The sequence below is a fragment of the Delphinus delphis genome, chromosome 9, assembly GCF_949987515.2.
Source record: "Delphinus delphis chromosome 9, mDelDel1.2, whole genome shotgun sequence".
NCBI lineage: Eukaryota > Metazoa > Chordata > Mammalia > Artiodactyla > Delphinidae > Delphinus > Delphinus delphis.
Window position 1 is genome coordinate 22,414,374 of NC_082691.1, and position 21,911 is coordinate 22,436,284.

The 21,911-nt window shown below is 40.6% G+C and overlaps 1 protein-coding gene across 1 annotated transcript in view; it reads left to right on the top strand.

The window, feature by feature from the left end:
• Nucleotides 1-21,911, top strand: part of PHTF2 (putative homeodomain transcription factor 2) — a 163,112-nt gene that overhangs the window by 114,594 nt on the left and 26,607 nt on the right. Inside the window, exons 19-21 of the mRNA XM_060020316.1 lie at nucleotides 2,859-3,024; nucleotides 3,553-3,630; nucleotides 5,987-6,047. The gene's annotated coding sequence lies outside the window, so the exon portion shown is untranslated. The remainder of the gene's footprint in view (nucleotides 1-2,858; nucleotides 3,025-3,552; nucleotides 3,631-5,986; nucleotides 6,048-21,911) is intronic.

Genomic DNA, 21,911 nt, shown 5'->3' on the forward strand with positions numbered 1-21,911 from the left:
AAATAATGGCCTAGGACAATTAACAAAAATTTGCAAGCTAAAGCATTCATATTACATAAGATATCATAAGCATCCCTGCCAAATATGAGATATAACTAAGAATCATGCTTCATATAAATTATGATACTTGAAGAATTCTTTTACAAGGAGTTGACGTTTAATTTCTTTTCTTCATAAGCAGGCATGCTAAAATGTGGAAGGGAAGTGTTCTCATTCCTTTTTTTGCCTACATATTATATCCAATTATGAATGACTTTGCTGAATTATCAGGTGCATGTTCCATTCATATCTTTTCATTATTAGATCTCTGTCTCATTTATATGGTAGATTCCCTCACTGGTAACATCCTAGAGACTTTTTGTCTTTTACGTGGTCTCAACCCTTAACCTTAAGATGACTGCTCAACTTTGAGTTGCTGGAGAACATCTGACTTGACTTTCTGCAAATAGTGCTTATCAAGATATTACTGGAACTTCTGAGTCCTATATTTGGCAATGTTTTTTCTTTAATCAATCTTTTGTCCACTTGTATGTTCCCTACAATGGTTCTTCCAAAGCTCCTTTATTATCCTCAAGCTCCTAATCCGTCTCATCCTGTAACTATCGGCGTTTTATTCCTCTGACTTTACCAAAGAGATAAAAACCAACACGCATGAATTCTTTCTCCCTTCTTCAGTTCTGTGAAAGCGATGTTGCTCTCTGAGGCCAGCTCTCCATCAGTGCTCAGGATTCTGTCCTTGCCCTCCTATAGAATATCTCCTCAGTTTTCCCCCGTCATCATCTTCAGTCTTTCCTTTTCCAATTTTATGATATAAACCATTTATATTTCAATGAGAGGTGCTTGAATCTAGAGTATGACATTTAATAGTTGTAGATTGGATGGGACCACTGTATACTAGATGGCTCTGTGAGGGCTTGCTACACCCTCAGCCCTCGTCTGAACAAAGCAGGAAGTTGGTCAAGTTTGGTTGGATTATTTCACTTTTCTTTCTCAGCCACAGCTGAATGGGTCAGTAATTGATGCCTGGCCCTCAAGCAGCCAGCCATTTTATAGGCCTTGAGGAATTCATGAAACCAGCTGGCACAAGAGCTTTGCCCCATAGAGGCTTTGCATCCTTGACAGTGAGTTGCTGACCCAGCCAGAATCTCTGTTACTGCAAGTTTGAGTCAGGACAGAGTGTAAGCAGGAAGAGTTGCTAGAAAAGCAGAGGCCCAAAAGAAACCATGAATTAACAAAGCCCTAAAGCAGAGAGAAAGTAGTCATAGTGGAGAAGGGAGAAGAAACAAGCAGAAACTGCCCCAAACTGTCAAGAGGCAGAGAGACTGAATGATAGCTTGGCCAGCTGTGCTGTTGGATCATTAGAGCTGGTCTCAGACTGTGGTAGCTTCATCTTGTGTCCTGAATTGTGAGTTCAGATGTCCCCATTTATCCCTATGATAAACTCATCAGCTGCAGTAACCAAAGGATGACTTTCAGCCTGGACAAGCCTCATACATTTGGCTGGCTGTTTAATCTTAAGCCATTTTTCTTCCCTAATTGGCTCTCTCCCTGTATCTTTCTACTCCTAAGTATAGTACTTGGCTATCTATGCTATCTACCCTTCCAACATATTTATGCCTCCTGTGTCTACAAAATAGTTAGCAATCTCAGGACTAAAAGTTTTGCTTGTTCCCTCCTTTTTATAATATTCAATTCTGTGTTTTCAACAATGATCTGAAATTAAAATTAGTGGCTTGCTTTTCTTTTTTGTTTTTTAAAGTTAAATCTGACTCTTGTGCTAAATGTAATCATTTACTTTTTGTAGTTATTTAATAGTCTACTTAACTGGTTTCTAAGAGTTTGGGGATGTTTTTGTCAAATTCTCTTACAAGTTTTGATCAATTATTTATATATGGGAATTTCTGGTTTTCCTAACCTTGTACTAAGAGGTGTGCTTTAAAGCAAAATAGGCTTGTTGCCAAAGCCTATGACCAATTTGCATCCCTTGGGATATACACCCAGTTTTGCAAATGCATTTACTTGTTTTTGCCTGGAAATGCAGACTGAGCTGGCAGCTTTCCTGCCTTCTATTTATCCCCTTTCTCTTGCTCTCAGCCAGAATTTACTGGGTCTAATTAGTGGTGCTGAAAGATTCTCATAATATGAATCTACCATTTGGGGAAAGACATTAGGGTCAGAGGTTAGTCTTGCAAATATGGGAAACAGACCAAGTACTTTTAAAATTGCAATTTTATTCAGTTTTTCTTTCATCCATTCTATGAATAGTATTTGAATATTACGTGCTAGGCACCGAGCTAGGTACTAGGGATATAGAAATTAAAATATAGTCCCTCTTTTCATTAAACCTAGAGGCTAGGAGGTGATAGTCATGCAAAAAACTTTTAGCTTCTGGAGGGTATGTGCTGTAATGGAGTTGCCAGTGTAAGTGTCACATGCAAGCAGTTTAGTATAGCTGGAGAAGATGATGTTTTTAGGCAAGGGATGAAGATGATGCTAGCAGATGACTTTGTAAAGCCAAGGAATTTGAATTTTATCCTCAGAGATTAGGACTGCCCAGTACAGTTCTGGCATGTCATAGTTGCTTGGTGAATACTAAACTAAGGTACCACATTCTTCACTTGGATACTTTAGTGAACAGCTCCAGGCTGAGAATTAAGTTTTTTAACTTAAAATTTTAGTCCATGTTAAATCTATGCTAGAATTTTTATGTCATTAAAAAAAACTGACACAGCACAATTTTATATCTAAGAATATATAAAATTAAGTTGACTTTGGTTTCTTTCTCCATGTTTGGATGATGTAGTTAATTTATAATTATTTGCAAAGTTAAATCTGTCTTTTTTTTTTTTTAATTACAGAGTAGCCCAAATCATCTGTAGTATGATAAGGATCATGGGTTCTGGAATCAGGCAGAGCTGGGATTCTTTGCAGCATGTGTATGGCCTTGGGCAAGTTACTTAACCTCCCTAAGCCTCATCTGTAAAATGAGGTGGAGAGCTGCTGCTGGAGCCGAAAATGGTTCCTGTGAGTATAAAATTAGAGAACATCTGTGTGATGGGCAGGGACCTGGTCCACTACCCTCCTATGCAGCAAAACATCAATTTATTTGTCCTCAATCAAACTAAATCTGGCATTGAGCACCTACTCAGAAGACTATCAAGAATTCAATATGTTATATTTGGAGGAGCCTCGCCTCCCTAGATTGACACAAAATCCAGGGGATTCAGCTACTACCTGGAAAAGATGGAAGCGGCCTGGTCCTTTTTCTCTGGTGGTAGCTATCCCTCCATCCTGATTCTTCTCCCTGGCCAACGCTTCCTGTGTCTGTTGGGCGTGGATGCTCCAGCCAGCTCAGAGATGCTCCCCACAGAGGTCCTCCCCCCGCTGACCCCAGGCTCAGCTTCAAGATCCTCACCTCTGCTTCAAGGCCTCGGATATTAGTGCCCATCTCCTTCCACAGATGCCTCACAGGTGTGGTCCATTGCACATCTGCAGCCTGTCTGGGGGATGTGCCCCTCTCCCAGCAACCCTCACCCTCTCATTTTCCACCAGATTTCCAAGCCAAAGCCTGGCTGAGGAGTTGCCTTGTGGACCTTGAGAACTTCTGTTTTCAGCCCAGAAGCTCCAAAGGTAATGATACCCATGGAGGGGAGGGACTCAAGCTCAAAATAGAATTGTGTGGCTGTCTTCTTGGAATAGGGGAGGGAAAGACATCACTCATTCTTCTGAGTCTCTTCCAGCAGCAAACATCCCAAATAATCCTGCCACTTAGGGAAAGTGCTTAGTTTCGTACATGGTATGTAGTCATCTCACAACTGTTAAATATTAGCATTATTATTTTTATTAGCATCCCTCTTGGATAATAGGCAAGGATTCAGCGTGATCTCAGTAAATTAAAGAAATTATCCAGCTGGAAAATGAACCAGAGAAACTGAAGCTGTCTAAAGAAAGAAATCTAAATTGTTAAAGGGATGAAAAATCAGGCTTTGGGAGAAAGCATTTGGATTACTCAATATGGAAATGAAGAAAATGGAAGGCTCACATTTGTCTTTGAGCATGTGACAGCTTACAGTGAAGGCCCTAATCAGCTGTTCTTCATCAACATCAGAATTTAAAGCAGCAGATAGTAACTTGAATTGTATTGTGAGATTTTGGCTAGTCACACACACAAAAAGTATGAAACGAAAAGCATCAAGCATCTTATTCAACACAGAATGTTAGTAGAAACTGTGGCTACCCTAACTCTAGAGACGCTTCAGGCAGCTGGGGGTTCACCTGCTTGGAAACAGGGACTGGTTTAGTTGATGCATTGGGTCCTCCTTATATCCGTGTAGAATGATACTGTGTAGAGTACATTGTCATTTAGTGGGTGATCCTGAAAATCATATTTTCTCATCTCCAATGGAATATTTTTCATCTCAGTTGAATATGCAGGAGATGTGGCATAGAAGGAGGGCCCTGCTCTGAGTATCAGGAACCTAGGTTTGTTTCTTTGCTTTTAGGCTGATTTCCTAGTTGACCTGTAGTAGCCATTTACTCTCTATCTGAATAAAGATGGGACAATTAAAATAACTTGATTTGTTCCCATTGAACTTTACCATTCAGAGACTTTTTTTCTTTACATTTTCTTTCTTTACTGCTAATGAGCAGTAGAATTAAGACTCCTTTTATTCTCAGAGAGTAGACTGTGGTTGTAATTTCCTAATATAAATACTTAATTTACATGCATCTAGTTTCTAAAAGGAAATTAAAAAGGTTTTCTTATGGAGAAATTTAGCTGCTCCACTATTCTAACAGAAGTCTGTTTTCCTCTGTTGTTCTAATTTAAGGGAACCTGTTTTTCATGGGGCAGGTAATTTGGAACCCTTTTGTTTCTTACTGTGGCCCTTCTGTTTAGCAAGTTAGTCTTTTCACTGCTCCCAAGTGACCTTTCGTTTGTTTTGGTGTTGTGGGATTAAGCAGTCACACTTTTCAACAGAGCCTTGGTATTAAGACAAGACCCTCTTCAGTTTTAGGTTTTACTAATTTTTTGAAATCAGTTTATCTTGATTTAGCCATTTTACTCTCTGCCCAAGGCGTTAATCAGATCACATCTCATTAGTAAGCCCTTATTTTAAAACCCTGGGAACAGAAATTTCTTCTTCCAGTGATCTTCCACCATACCTAAAATGTAGCTCATGGTGGCAACTCCTTTCTTATTTTCTATGGGCTTGTCTCATTCTAAATAGGTGAATCCCAGGATTGTGAGATGGGATCCTTGATTGATTTCCATTTCCTTTTTCCCTCCATGCTCCAGTCCCTACATGGTACTGAACCCTGAATGCCATGTTGCCAGAGGGCGACAGAACCTCTGTATTTGACTCTTTGTGCATTATTTGGTTTGACCTTCTGTTTGTAACTTACTTTTTCTATCCTCTTTAAGCATCTTATTAAAAGGTTAGGTAGGCACATAATGTAAACCAGCTTAATTCTGCCGCCATAATAGAACGTAACATCTTTGTGTTTATTATAAATTATAAGAGCTCTTCGAAACAAAGTCTGTCTTACAATTTTTATATGTTCCCAAATATGTAATATAGGTCTTTGAACATACATTCTCCCTGAGGGGTGAATAAAGAGGGAGCAGCAGAGGAAGACCGTAAGGTTTACTAAGAGTGTGATATCTTCATGATGGGCTCAACCCTGGCTGCCTGTTAGAATGACCTGGACACTTTTTAAAAAACTGACATATTTGTCCCACACCCAGAGATTCTGAGGAGAAGAGGATTTTTTAGCTCTGCCCCCTGTCACCAGTTACTCTTAGGGAGCCAGTATTGTCATTATTAAAACATTGGTCTACGTTATCAAAAACATTTAGACAGTGATGAAGACATTGTTAGTGGGTACATGATTGCAGAGGCTAGAACAAATGTGTCTGCTATGTTGACAACGTAAGATTTTGTGCCCTAAATAACGTACCAATGTCTTCTCTTTTTTAATTTATTAGTTTCTTGGCGCTTCTCGTACCCGGAGAGCCTGTTGATCCTTGTTACATGCTGACAGCACATGTAAGTAATACTGTTCCTGCCTCAAGGACTTAAAGATTGACAATATGTTCAGACAGAATATGTCAGCTGAGTGGTGTCAGTGACGTTTAGCCCCTCTCTGCTCCCGAGTGCTCATCTGTGGTGCACAGATACAGCAAGTCTTTTAGGTACTTCATTTCAAGAGGATATTTAAAGAGGAAAGCATAGCAATTTGTTGCAGAAGTTGAACTAATCCAAACTACCCACCAAATCTAACCTTTAAATCAGCATGAGGATTGCCTTCCTCACTTTGTAACAGATTCTTTATGGTCACCTAGGCCACAAGAGTTGCCTACAGCTCAGTTGATAATTTAACTCTTTTAAAAAATTGAATAATCTAAATCTGTAGTTGTCAAAGTGTGCTTCAGGGCATTCTGGGGATTGCAAGACGCTTTCAGGGGTGTGCGAGGTGATGGATCTTTCATGTATGGGTAAGAGATCCATCAAAGCATAATATGGACCTTATAAGGTATGGTTTCAGATTCCACCCAGTGATGTCACCTTTAAATAATCCATGTACACTTGAAAAGAATGTGTATTCTGCTATTATTTGGTGGAGTGTATGATAAATACCAATCAGGTCAAATTAGTTGATAGCGTTGTTCAAGTTTTCTGTGTACTTACGAATTCTCTTTCTACTTTTTCTATCAGTTATTGAGGAAGGGGTATTGAAATCTCCAAATATAATTGTTATTTAGCTGTTTCTCTTTTCATTAGTATCAGTTTTTGCTTCATTTATTTTGAAGTCCTCTTATTAGGTACATACATGTTTATGCATGTTTTGTTATGAACTTTTGATAAATTGATCCCTTTATATTATGAAATGACCCTCTTTATCCGTGTTAAGATTCTCTGCTCTGAAATCTATTTGTGTAACATCAGTGTAGCCACTTTAGCTTGCTTTTGGTTAGTATTAGCATGGCATATATTTTCCCGTCCTTTTACTTTCAGCCAATTTGTGTCTTCATTTTTTTTTTTTTTTTTTTTTTTTTTTTTTTTTGCGGTACACATACCCCTCACTGTTGTGGCCTCTCCCGTTGCGGAGCACAGGCTCCGGACGCACAGGCTCAGCGGCTATGGCTCACGGGCCTAGCCGCTCCGCGGCATGTGGGATCTTCCTGGACCGGGGCACGAACACTTGTCCCTTGCATCAGCAGGCGGACTCTCAACCACTGAGCCGCCAGGGAAGCCCTGTGTCTTCATTTTTAAAGTGAGTTTTTTTGTAGCCAGGGTATAGTTAGGTCTTGCTTTGTTGTCCAGTCTCCGAATCTCTTGTCTTTTCATTAGGATGTTTAGGCTATTTACATAAAATGTGATTATTGATATGGCTGGATTTAAGCCTACCACGTTGACGTTTGTTTTCCATTTGTCCCAACAGTTCCTTGTTCCCTTTTATCTTTTTTCTGCCTGCTTTTGGGTTGAGCATTTTTCATGATCCTTTTTATCATTTTTGTTGGCTTATAACTGTTTGTTTTGTTTCATTGGTTGCTTTAGGGTTTGTAATATACATCTTAAACTTACCATATTCTACTCTCAATTGATGTTATATCACTTCATATACAGTAGAAGAACTCTGTAATAATATACTTCCATTTCTTCCCTCTGAGAATTTGTGCTGTTGTGTCATACATTTTGTTTCCCATGTTATAAATTCCACAGTGCATTGCAGTTGTTTTTACTCTGAATAATTGGTTGTCTTTTCAAGGTGTTTAAACAATAAAAAGAAACCTTTATATTTATTGACATAATTACCAGTTCTGGTCTGCTTTATCCATTTGTTTAGATCTAGATTTCCTTTTGCTTGAAGGACTTCCTTTAATATTTATTTTAATGTAGATCTGCTAGTGATAAATTCTTTCAGCTTTTGTATGTCTGAAAAAGTCTTTATTTTGCCTTTGTTTTTGGACAACTGGTTTTAAGCAATTTGATTATGAAGTGACTTGGTGTGGCTTTGTTTGTGTTTCCTGTGCTTGGAACTCATTAAGACTCTTGTTTCTATGGGTTTATTAATTTCATCAAATTTGGATTTGTTAAAATCTTGGCCATTATTTCTTAAAAAATTATTTTCTCTCCCTCATCTGCTTTAGGAACTCCAAATACATGTATATTAGTCTTCTCAAAGCTTTCCCAAGTATCAGTGATATTCTGTTCACTTTTTTTTCAGCTTTTTGTCTCTCTGTGTTTCATTTTGTATGGTTTTAATTGTGATATCTTCAAGTTTACTAATCCTTTCTTTTCCCATGTCTAATCTACCATTATATATTTTATCTAGTTTCTTAGATGTTTCAAGCAGGATGGTAAATCTGATTCCTGTTACTCCCATCTCATTTGGAAGCAGAAATCTCATCCATTTTCCAGAAGCCAGAAATTAAAGAGACTTGCAGAAATTTAAAACAATTCTACGCCTTTTCCTATGGAAAATATGGTTTTAATAAAAATTTTTAGGTTAACATTTATTATCATTATCTTTAAATGAATTAAATAAGTGTTTAAAATTTTTCTGTTTTAATTTTGAACATGGTAAATATTGATAGATATAACTCATGCAAACAAAAGGTCTTTGGGTTCCTCAGTAATTTTTAAGAGTGTAAAGTGATTCTGAGACCAAAAAATCTGAGAACAATTGATCTAAATGTACTGAAGCGTTTACTGTGGGTTGCTTGAACTTAGAAGTTGGGTAACCCTGGTGCTGGGGAGGGCACGGTTACAAGGATGAGAAGACCCATAAGCAGATAGAAGAAGGAAGGAGAAGAACAATCAAGCAAAAGTTAAGCCACATGGCTTCCAAGAGACACAGAGTAATGTAGAGTCCTCATTTTTCAGCTTCTGTCTTGATATTTGTAAGGCCCAGTTATCCCTCCTGGACTTAGGATTTTTGAGATAGTACTAAAAATAAATTCCATCTTTTTTTTTTTCCTTAAGGAGGAAAAAGAAACTAGAGGGGAAAATTAAAACACTATGGTAGACTTAAAAGGAAGCCATTTTCGGAGTCCAGGGTTCTTTTGGAGTCCAGAAATTACAGTGCTATGACAAAGGCTAATACTGTTCGCGATGCTCCATGTGGAGGCCAGCAGATTGCATGTCTGGCGTGTAGAAAAGGAATCTATAGTTTTGTGATTCTGTGGTTATTTTCAGGATGCTGGTTAGTTCATTGGCACACACTAGAGAACCAGGACCTTCCCTCACCTTACTGTCTAATCTTGGCAACACCTCTCTGGGACTTTGTTTCTCCACAATTACAAAGTGTGAGTCAGAAGTGTTTCTAGGTCTTTCTTTGTCTGCAAGTAACAGAAACCTACATCAAACTGGCTTAAGCTCAAAGGAGCATTTATTGACGCATATAATTGGGAAGCCAAGCTGGCTGTGACACAGTTGGATCCAAGTGTTCAAACTGCCATTGTGGTTTCACTCTAAGTTCTCTTCCCTCTTCCTATTCCTTCCCATTTTCTGCCCATTCCCTTCTGCTTACCTCTGTTTGCTTTGTTCTCCATTCAGCCACACAGTTGCCACCAGAAGCTCTAAGCTCATGTGGACCTTGGAGCTCATGAGCCCAGAGATAGAAACAAAGATGCACTCTCTCCCAGCATCCACAGACCAATCCTTTGGAGACTCTTTCATTGACTTGACTTGGGCCATATGCCCATCCTTTGAACCAATGACCTTACGGCTATGAAGAACCTCGGTTAGCCAGACTGGTTATGTGCCCACTCCTTTGACAGGGAGTGGAGGATAAATTGGTATTGGCAGTCCCATCAGAACCACATGGAATGAGACGGAGGCAGCTTGGTGACTGGAAGGGTGCTGGACAGACTGCAGCCTGCACCCTTAAAGTGTCATGAAGTGAAGCAAACTATGCCTATTATGTGTTTATGATTTAAAAAGAAATACAATCATGTGGCTATTACAGCATTGTTGGGAATTTGACATTTTCTTCTGAGTCCCCCAATTCTCTTAGCAACAGTTTCTTTTCCTATTGCTTTTCAGGTATTTCATCTCCATGGTTTAGATTTCATCTTTGCTCTGAGGCCTTTTACCAACTTTTGTTATGTCAAGAATAGAGTCAGCTGCACCCAGAGCACTCCCACTCAGTGATTTTCATTCCTGCCAACACATTCATGCTTCCTTTAAATTGTAAATCTTTTCTACCTGAATCTTTTCTTTAACTCTGATGTGTAACAGATGTGTAGAATCAGAATTGGTATTAAAAGTCTACAAATCAATAAAAAATCAAAGAGGATGATCTCTTAATACAGAGTCCTCATCAAATTTAATGTTTAGTTGAGTAATCACCTCCAGGCTCTTTGGGAGTGTGAACTAGAGTGAACACATAGGTGAAGGATTTATTCACAGTGCCAGAAATGCTTAGTATGCAAGACATACTCTGTTTTCTCGGAAGTGGCAGCCTTTAATAACAAGCTGTCTCTACTAATCCACTTCGGAATCTCATTCCTGTGTTTTTCAGCCTAGAAGAACTGAACAAAAATGTAAAGTCTGAATTTGTTTACTCATAAAAATAAGATCTATAGTGTCATTTTAGTCATATTTCGGAATGTAGCTTATCACCTACATGTTGTATCTAGATTGGTACTATCAAAATGAAAAGGCAACATGCCAGGTGGTTATTATATTCTAGAATATTCAAGCAAAGAAATTTGCATTTGGAATTAAATATAAGATCCTTGGTCTTCCATAGATCCAGCTAAGGCTCACAGTTCAGTTAGAGACAAGAATCTGGCATTCACTTGTATGCATTTAAATGGGTGGGTTGCTGGAAAGAAATACTCCAGAAAGCTAGCAGAGGTTGTCTCTGGAGGTGAAAACATGTGATATTAATTTTCTTTTCTCTGCTCTTCTCTACTGTTCAAGTTTTCTGCAATGAGCACATGCCCCTTTCACAATAAAAATAATTTTTTTTTAAGAACAAGCAAAGGCTATTTATTCAGATCTTGATATATCAAGGGGGTCAGCCACTGTCACTTGCATTTTAGCAGAGACTCAAAGACAAGTAGGAAAGTGGGAAAGCTTATAGTGGAAAAAAGGGAAGGCTTCAGGTATGCCCTGATTGGAAGCTGTTTGCATGAGGAAGCCATAGGTGGGCTAACTAGAAGCCTAAAAGCAAGGTATTTTATGGTGTACATATTCGGGTTTCTCTGACTGTTCCTAAATTGGAAGTGGGGATAAAAATTAGAGAAGCTGTCAGTTATTAGTCAAGTCCTTGTCATTTTGAGCCAGTTATCATAGAAGTTACTGTTTGGCTTCTTGGATTATTATTAGAGATAGCAATAGCAATCCAGTCTCCTGCAAGGCTGACTTATAGCACGCTGGCTTCATGGGCTGATTATTGTATAATAAGGGGGTTGGTTTCCTGGGCAGGTTGCTGTAAGTTGTGGGTCAGAGTTCTGTTTTTATACACAGTTTGGTAATTGTCTGTTTGTATATTCAGTTTCTCACCTGGTGGCGCTGACTGCTCTTCTCATTGACTGCCTTTTCTCTGTCATGCATTGTTATTTCTAAGGACATCTTCACATTGAGTCCGTCAATATCAGGTCCTCCAACAGTTAAAAAACATGCCTTTGTAAAACTTATTTTAGGTAGTGTGATGCTGTGATTTATGATAAGAAATGTATGCTTGGTCTTCGTCCACTATTCCTAGCACAGAACTCTTAAACCCTTGGAATTTCTTAGGTATTGAGAGCCATAAGGGTGTCTTTTGCTATGTTAATGAGATGACAATTTTTTTACAAAAATAATTTTTAAAAAATTACATCTATGCTGAATTGTGAAAGTTCTTGGAATATACCAAATTATGTTTAAGCAAGATATAACTACTTAATGAAACTGACTGACACTCAGAAAACTGGCTTCAACCCCGATCTGGGCACTCTGATTCTGCCTTGACTCTGCAGGACAGGTCCCAGTGTGGTCTGGCATGTGTACCCACCTCAGGATCCTTTGCTGTGCCATTAGGGCTGCAGGAGACCTATCTGCACAAGCCCCATAAGGCCTTTTAGGACAAATCCAGAGGGGACTCTAGAGCTTAAGTTCAGGTCTCCAGTTCTCAAGGTTTCAGACTGCATCAAAAAGAAGAGAAATTTTCCCCGACTTCTGAGAGTAAGGGCCGGGGTGGGAGAGGGAGCATATCCCTTTAAGTGGGGAGGGAGAGCCATAGGCACACTGCCATGAAAGAAGACCCTTCACTCCCAAGCCCTCTCCTCAAGGATTTACCTAGTCTACGCTCACTGCGTGCCGGCAGGATCACTGGCTCATCTCTTCCAAGTGCCTTTAAGCTCAGGTTCAGGTTTGGGAAGGGTCTGTCCAGCACACAGAGTCCCGTTGATGAAGAGTGCAGTGTAGTAGCACTCAAATCTCAGACCCAATCTGACTCACAGTCCACTTGTTCAAGAACAAAGTCACAATTAGAAGCCTGCAGAGAATCCTGACCATCAACCAGTAGCATAAGGCCCAGGTTAAGATGACCGTGAATGGGTCTTGGAGGTAATAGGCCTGATGTGAGTCCTGGCTCTTACCCAGCAGAGGTGAGATCTTGGGGCAGAACTTACCGGCTCTGAGACAATTTTCTTATATAGAAGTGTGGATAGTTTATTAGACAGGTTACCAGAAATAAGATGGGGGTGAAATGTTGGCAATAGAAATTGCTTAATAAATGACAACTCTCGTTATAATTATATGCTAAATCATGTTCACAAAATAAATTCAGTCCCCTTCCAGCCATTTCTATCAGACTCAAAACCCCATTCTTTAAGTTTCCCATCGAACCTGTTAGTAAAACCAAGAACCATTTGTTGCTCATCTCTGAACCAGCTATAAATTGTCTTTATCATGCTTCAGCTACAACACACAAGCTGGAAACAGCTTGGCATCCATCTTTTGGATTCCAGGTATGACTTTTATCACCTTGGAAGGCTTAGGCATGTTACTCATAGGAAGTGCTATTAATAGGTCAGACTGTCATCCATAGTGTTCAGAACGTATCATGTTTTTTTGGTTTCTTTGTTCGTTTGTTTTAATAAGGAGAAAGAAAAGAAAAAGCAACCCTACTGACTCTACTGATCCTGTGATGGAAGTTAGGTCCTCACTTTTTTGTATATTCTTCTGTAACTAGGTTAACTTTGATATTTTACTTTTCTCTGCTAATGTATGTTTGGTCTTCATCCACTATTCCTAGCACAGAGCTAGGAGCTAATTCAGCATAGATGTAATTTTTTAAAAATTATTTTTGTAAAAAAATTGTCATCTCATTAACATAGCAAAAGACACCTTTATGGCTCTCAATACCTAAGAAATTCCAAGACGATCCTTGACAAAGTCATGGTCACCAAATCAGTGTGTTTCTCTAATAGGGTAAATCATGTTAGAGATAACGGAAGCTTTTGAGCATCTGGTTTTACCAGAAACTAAATGTAACGTGGGCCACAGTGGACTGGAGCAAAGAAAGCATAACCTTTGTAATTTTCATTACTTCATAGACGCTATGCATAATCTTATTTTCCACATGCAGATGCTAGGATAAGGAAATGGCTACATTCTATTTTTTCCCATATCATAAACCAGTAATTTCATCTGAAAAAGTAGCTTGTTCAGTGTTTTATTGAATCTAAGATGCTGTCTATTGTAAAATATATCATTATTCTGTGTAATCACTAAGAAAGAAAGAGCACTGCCATTGATTGAGAGATGTTAAATCTGAAAAAGTGAGTCTTGAAATCAGTTAAAGATGGTATATACTTCTATGTTTGTTGAGTTCTTTTTTACATCCTTTGTGTCTCCTTGCTCCCATTAATACTTAAAGACATTAGTTTGAGAGAATTAATTAAAATAGATGTTCCACGTTATACAACACAGATACAGCCATTCACCGCTGAATGCCCTAATCATAATGGCATTTTAAGCACTAATGAAATGGAGCTAGTTTATATTTCTTGAATTGATTAAATAAGATAAAGGCTCAGTCATCAGGCACATCAAGACAGGCATCACCAGGAGGACTGGCTGGATCTTATAGTATTCACAGGATTTGTAAACAGAAATGCCATTTTGTCATTCCTACCATCTTGAGCACTTGTTCCTAACAAATCCTTGGGATAATACCAGATACCCCTGCTCTTTTTTTTTTTTTTTCTGAACCAGTCACAGAAGAGCTTCAGATTTTGGCTAATATTAATCAGTTGACCCCAGGCAGTTATGACATATTCCTTAGGAGTATAACAGGCAAACAGGCTCGGGGAGAGGTAGAGCTTTCTACAGTGGCCTCAGTAGTAGAGGTGAGCCTGGGGAAACATACCGTCTGGCGTTCCATGGCAGTGTTCGGTCAGACGGTTCTGGGACCAGAGTCTGGCTGTGCTCTCACTGTGTAGCCTCCCTTTGTTCCTGCCCATTCTTTGCGCCTGTTTTCCACCTTCCCACAGATTCTCATTAAAGCTCTCCTTGGTCTCCACGACTTCCTGCTGTCTGCCACTAAGAAGTCTGACTCCCTGATCTCTGTCAAGGGCAGGTCTGTACTCAGCTTGGGAATTCCAGAGATAAGGGCCTAAGCATAGTGGTGGCCAGGAGGGTGCTTCTGGGTAAGGCAGCCTAGAAGGACACCCGGAGTGGCTTAGAAAGCTCTTCTCGAGGAGCCATCCTACTGGTAGATAGTAAGTCTGACCATCTGCCTTTTTTCCCTTGTCCCCTCTGTCTGTAAACCCTTCCCAATGCCCCAGGCATGCAATTAGGTACTTTTTTTTTTTGGTGGTACGCAGGCCTCTCACTGTTGTGGCATCTCCCGTTGCGGAGTACAGGCTCCGGACGCACAGGCTCCGCGGCCATGGCTCACGGGCCCAGCCGCTCCGCGGCATGTGGGATCCTCCCAGACTGGGGCACGAACCCGCGTCCCCTGCATCGGCAGGCAGACTCTCAACCACTGCGCCACCAGGGAAGCCCTAGGTACTATTTTTAAAATCAGCTTTTATCTAAGCATCTTATGGGTTATCTCTGCTCCCACAGAGGTGCAGGAAACTCTGACAGCACACTGATTACACCCCACTTGATGGGGGCAGCCTGGGAAGTTGAGATGGACAGGGCAGCTCTCTTGCCTGCCCTGCCAGGAGGTTTCAGTGCTTATCTCTTAAGTCTCTGAGATTATTTTGCAGTTTCCCCACAGTATAGAGAGTGCCCTATATCAGAGTGCTGGTGTGAGATGGATTTCTTTCCTTCTTTTTTTTTTTAAACCATGCTTACTCAGGCACTGAGGAATATAGTTCCTGGCTTTTAAGAGAAGGTGCCTGTTGGACTCTGAATAAGGCCATTTCCTCTGCCATTAGAGACTTTGGCCTGAACAAGACCTTTTCCAAGAAACCATAGGCCCATATTCTGGTATTCAGCATTTCATCCCTCATCCTCCCACCAGTCCTCTCTAGGGTTCATAGGGTTCTAGAAATTGAACACCACCATGAAACAATCACCCAAACTCATTCTTCCACTTTACAGCCTTAAGAAAATGAAGTTAAAAACACAGACCCCAAAAACCTTTAGTGGAACTTCAGACCTAATATATGTGAAGGGCCTTTTCCAGAAGGAATAATAACTAGAAGCCACAAATAAAGCACTGAAATAAAATCCCCCTTTGAATTATGCATAAGCAAAGTAAATTAGTAAAATCTAAATGTACTTTAAGAATAGAGATTTGCCGTTTGCTGGGACTGGGGTTTATTTCATTATTGAAAAGGAAGGGAAAAAACAGAAGTAATAAAATTAGTTGTACTTAATATTGAGGACAAACATGCTTCACATTTTTGATGATCATCTCTAGTCCATCAGTATATTGTCTAGCTGCACCTGGGTTAAAACTGTCATTAAAAGGAGAGTTATCTTATTTGAAGGGGTTGATTGTCTCTTGAGCTGAGGAGATGGGAACACGAGGTTTGATTTTTCTTTCTTTTGTTTGTTTGTTCATTCATTTGTTCATCGTGAAGCCCCTTCTCCGCCTGGTACTGAGGAAGGGATATTAACACAACAACAGCTCCTACTCTTCAGGAAGTTTTCTTCAGTATTTAAGAATGGTGCCTCTTGTCATACTTATTCTTCATTTGATGGCTAAAGCAGATGTTTTACTCGTGGTTCTCTTTGAATTTCAAAGGAGAGTCACTGCTTCCTGTCGGGGTAATCAGGGATGAATTCATGGGGAGCAGTGTTTTGAACTGGGTTTTCAAGGGTAAGTAAGATTTTGATAGGTGGAAATGGGCAGGACAAAGGCACTTCAGGGGAGAGGGGACAATGGGGATAAGTATCTGGGAGATTCCAGTAATATTTACTCAGGAAGAGAATCCTTTGGAGTAAGATGAGAAGAGTAGTGTGGAGCTGCCCAGTGGAGGCCCTTGAATACAGAACAGAATTTTGTTCTGGGGAAGTTGGGGCAGGGAAGCCCTAGTTTTCTTTTCTGTACTTGAACCTTCCTGTAGGAATTGGCTTCTCTGCTTCTCAGTTGATGGGCTTGGTTCATGAAAAACTAGAGAGCTTGCTGTTGGATTCTCCCCCTTCCGCCTTCGCAGCCTTTGATAAACTCTGGAAACTTCCACCATCAGGAGCCTGAGGAGCCAGAGCGTCCCTGAGGGGAGGCTTCCTGTGTGGAGAGCCTGTGTGCTTGAGGTCTGACCACACGGCAGCCCTCGTGCTGCTCGCCAGTGCGGGTCAACGATGGGAGAGAAGTCATGAGCAGATCGGGGCATGGGCCAGCCAGCAGATGCCCCCGACCTTTCCGTCAAGGGAAGGAGTTGAATTTGCTTATTCCTGGGATGCCTTCTTTCCATGCTTTAGTCTACCCTGCATTTGTCATTTTGGTGGGGAGCCCCTGTCTCATTTGGCATAGGTTTTGCAGGTTTACAGGCTACGGTTTGCTGAGCTCCTTTGCTAATATGAAAAATCACATTTCTTTTTTTCTCTGGATTGCTTGAATTTTAAAAATTTGAGCAGTTTTTATTTTTTTTATTTATTTAATTTTTTTTTTGCGGTACGCGGGCCTCTCACTGTTGTGGCCTCTCCCGTTGCAGAGCACAGGCTCCGGACGCACAGGCTCAGTGGACATGGCTCACGGGCCCAGCCGCTCCGCGGCATGTGGGATCTTCCCGGACCGGGGCACGAACCCGCGTCCCCTGCATCGGCAGGCAGACTCTCAACCAGGGAAGCCCTGAGCAGTTTTTTAAAAAGCAAGGTTGAAAATCTCAAGTCATCTTAGAGGCTGTAATTCTGTAATTTCAGCTCCCTAGCCTCATTCCTGACGTTGATCATCAAGTCTGCTATTACGCTGGATAATTAAAGGGATGTGGACATCAGGGAGAGAGCAGGTGGGGATTAATATTTGAAGGGCTTGATTAGTCTTCTGTAGTTCCCGTAAGATCACAGGATATTGTTAAAACTCTGAACTCTGGTACAAAGCATTTTTGTTGATTAGCTAACTATTGCCATATTTGACTTTTCATTCTTTCTTGTACTACAAGGAAAGATCTTTTCTCTTGCCAAGTCTTGCTGATTCATCCCCTGCTGTATCTCTTACAGTCTCTCTATGCCCATTGCTACTTTCATGTACAAGTCTTGTTACCTTTCTCCTCTTCCTGTCCTTCAAAACTGCTCTTATCAGGGTCACCAAAGCCCTACCTATTAATAATCCAGTGATGTCCAATTTATCTATTTGTTCCTTTTGTTGCTTGTGCTTTTGGTATTATTTTGGTACAAAGAAACCCTCAGGGTCACAAAGAGTTATGCCTATGTTCTCTTTTAAGAATTTTATAGTTTTAGTTCTGACATTTAGGTATTGCGCAAAGGCATTTGTTAAGGGGGGTATTTTATAGAATTAGGAGGGTTTGAAGAAATGGACTATAGCTCAGGCTTCCAGGAACAACCTTCCAGACCACATTATAGAACTGGGCTGCCAAAGAGCTGCTGTCTTAACCATGACCAGAACGCTGCCGCACACCTCTAGCTCTAGGACCATCCCACCTCTGCCATGGTCTGCACCAACAGAATGGATGCCTTGTGCCCTACCCCTCTTCCCAAGCAACTCAGAGCCTCAGTCTCCTCATCTATAAACTGTGAGTGCCGTCTACCCCCAGGGTGTATTAGTACATTTCACAGCTGGTGTGGCATGGGCACAGCTCAGTGATAATGGATGTGGACTGTAAATCACTCATTAGGACTTACTGGTGCCAACCAGCTGAATATCAACCCTCTTGACAGTATTACAAGAATTAAATGAGCTTGGCACAGCAATGCCAAGTGGCAAGGCTTATCCTGATGGTCCTGGATGCCTAGAGCTTGCCTGGTTTGACTGAGATTACACAAGGTGCCAGCGGTCAGACTGAGGTGGGAATTCTGTGAATACCCCCAACACCTTAACGAAGAGTGAATGCTCTCACAGAGTTAGAGCAGAAACTGGGGGTGGTAGGGTGAGAGGTTGGCATCCTGGTTTTGGACTCCTGCATCTGGCTGTCCACCTGAGCACAATGCCCACACACAAGAAAGAGGGCTGGGTGGGGTTTGAGTGCTCAGTCAGGGAGGAGGCTGCTCCATTTCTCAACTGCTATTCTAGTGAAACAGGTGGATGAATTTGAGCCCAAAAGGTAGGAAGGGAGGAGAATAACTGGGAGCATTAGGCTTTGGGGTGCCCTCTGCATGAGAATGATGGGCACTAAACCTGTCTGAGGCAAAGGTGTGGAAAGGAGTAAACACATCGGAGACTGGAGTCCAGAACCTTGAAAGTTTAATGAGATCAGTTAGTGAAGCAGTACCCTATGATTAATCACTTCAAAAGCATCACTTAAATCAAGGAGGATCATGGTGGACAGTGACCATTTAATTTAGCTATTTAAGGGACATTTGGAACAGTGCGCTGTCCGGAAGACTTGGCTTCTAAATCCAGGCAGATAAAGGTCCATTAGGTCCCCAGAGTGGAGGACTTCAGATCTGAGCCAACTCAGCAGACCTGATGCACCTGAATAGATGAGAAAAGGCAAAAGGACATATATCATAGTGAAGCGGAGTCACTGACGGTTTTTTACTTCTTTTATTTTTTATTTTTTAAACGTCTTATTACTTGAGGTCCTAGAAAAGTGATATTAAGAAAGACAGTAACTGAATACAAGGTTATTAGAGGGAATATTGCTATTGTGTTTTGTGAGCAAATGAACATGTTATATAAGCAGCAAGTTATAAGGGCTGTGCACAAAGAGCAGAGTTTAATATTATCAGAAAATAAAGCTTACAAGTGAATATACCCGATGCATATTTAATGAAGAGCATAATCAAGGGATATTAGAGCTATAAAGGACCTGGCCAGTTATTTGGTTCATCTCCTCATTTAAGCAGACGAAAATAAACGCAGGACTCAGGTGTCCTGAGTCTACACCATCATGAGGGGTGGAGCAGGTATTAGCATTAGGCCACACCACTCTGTCCAGGCCCATCCACTTCATCGTTAATTGTGCTGCAGGAGACCTTAGCTGTAAAATGGACACTTCACGTTTCTGCACTGCAACTAAACAGACTTCGGGGAGCTAGCTGGGAGAGGGAGAATCAGACTGAGCCAGGGTTGCTCAGGAGATCCTGAAAGGCTATGGATTTGGAACCCAAAGGGCAAAGTCTCCCTCTCCTCTGAAAAAGGGTGTCTAGAGCTTGGGCACCTGCTTGCCCACCCTTTGCTCCCAACTGCCCACCCAGGCAGCTACCGAACTTGGAGACAACCTGGCTTAAGAGGGCGAAGGGGTGGGTGCACGTTAGTCTAGGGAAGGAGTGCTCCCAAATCAGTCTGTTCCTCCTGGTGACCATCCTTCATTTCACCACTTAAATACACAGCTCCTTTTTCTCATCTTTCTTACTGTCTTTTGAATGGATTGCCTTTCCTTGCTTGTTCTCTTATTCCATTTCCCTCTTTTTACTGATCAGGAAGTTAAACCCTCTATTTCTGCTTTTTTTAGTGTTTGTCCTTGAAACTTTTATATGCATACTTATCAGTACAAATTTAATCAATATCTTAATTCTTTTTCTGTAAAAATAAGGACATTCCACCACTTTTAACTCAGAACCCCTCTCCTTACTTCCAAGCTATTGTTGAGTGTTACAATGTCTTTTTTAAACCCTAAAAATCAGAAATTGTTATTATTTTATATAGTTAGCATTTATATTTACTTCCATGTTTACCAATTTCTTTATTCACAGTCTTAGCCCTGCCTTTTCTTCTGAAGTATATCCTCCCTTTGGGTGCAGGTCCTGTTGGTGGTAAACGCCCTCAGTTTGATTGTTTCACCTGTCTTCTTGAAAGGCTACATAATTCTTTGTTGACAGTTATTTTCTCTCAACAGAGATTTTCCCACTCTTTCATGGCTTCCTGTGTAACTGTAGGCAAGTTGGCTATTGGTCTGTTTGTCATTACTTGTAACCAAGATGTCTTTCTTCTCTGGGTGCTTTTGGGATCATCTTTATCTTTCTTGTTTTGTGGTTTTACTGCAACAGGTCTAAGTGGGGATTTTTTCTTTTCATTTATCTATGTGCTTCTTGTCTGTGTAGTAATATCTCATGAATTAAAAAAAACCTCTCTGCTGATATTTCTTTACATTTTCTCTATTATTTCCTTTTGACTCAGACATCTGTTAAACCTCAGTTCTATCTTCCATCTCTCCTTACTTTCATATTTTCTATTTCCATGCCTCTATTTGCTTAATTTTGGGTAATTTCTTTGGATCTATCTGCCTTTTTTTTTTTTTTTTACAGTATATCTAATCTACTGTTTAATCCACTTGTCGTTTTCAGTTTTAATATTTTTCCTTTCTAAAATTTTCACATGAATCATTTTCAAATCTTTCTGGTTCTCTGTTTTCTTGATCCTTTTCTGATTCCATCTTCTTTAAACATTTTATACATAGTAATTTTGTTCCCAGTAGTTCTAACATCTGAGGTTCTTGGAGATGTAAATCTATTGTGTTTTGTTTTTCCTGACTCCCACCCATGTTGATTTATTTCCTTCTATATTTGGTAATTTTTTACTGAGGAATAACATTTGATTGAACTTACTTTGTTTCTCCACAGAATTTGTGCTTGCTTCTGCTTGGGCGTTAGGTAGTGCTACCAACCTGACACCACTTTCACCACTTTGTTTTAATTTATATTTATATTTTGAAAATATTTATTTATTTACTTATTTATTCATTCATTCATTTTACTTTTACAGACCGTAAGGGGGTGGGAGAGGGAATAAGGAAAGAGAAGAGACCAGTCTGGCAAGAACACTGGGCACACTTGGGCGGGTCCCTCCTGCACTATAAGAGTTCATGCAGTGTGCATTTAACCGTGTGAGCAGTAGTGCCCTTACAGGCTACTGACGCTCGGGGAGGAAGTGTAGAGTGGAAAAGTCAAAAATTAAATCTGAAGCTCTTAAATGTTGTATCGTTTTTTGTTTTTCTGGGGGGACGGAGATGCTGTGAGCTGAAAAATAGTTCAGGGAGTAGGTCTGCAGCTAGGCAGGTAGTGGCACCACGTGATCCTGCTGCTTTGAGCAATTCTTCATGCTCTTTGCTGGGCTCAGGCTGTAGTGATGAAACCATCTGTACACGGAGCTTGCAGCAGATGGAGGGGGTGTGAAAGAAGCCAGAAAGGCAGCGCACCTGTGCGAGAACTGAGGGCTTTGGACGTAGTCGTACTGGCCACGAGGAGCCACAGGTTGTTCTAGAGGAGAGGAGAGTTATTAGCCAAATGACATGAGGTGGAGGAAAGGGTGTCCATGTGATTGATAAGAAAATAAATTATTATGAAGGAGAAAGGCATGTCAAATGATGATACCAAACTCTGCCTGGAGGGAGTGCT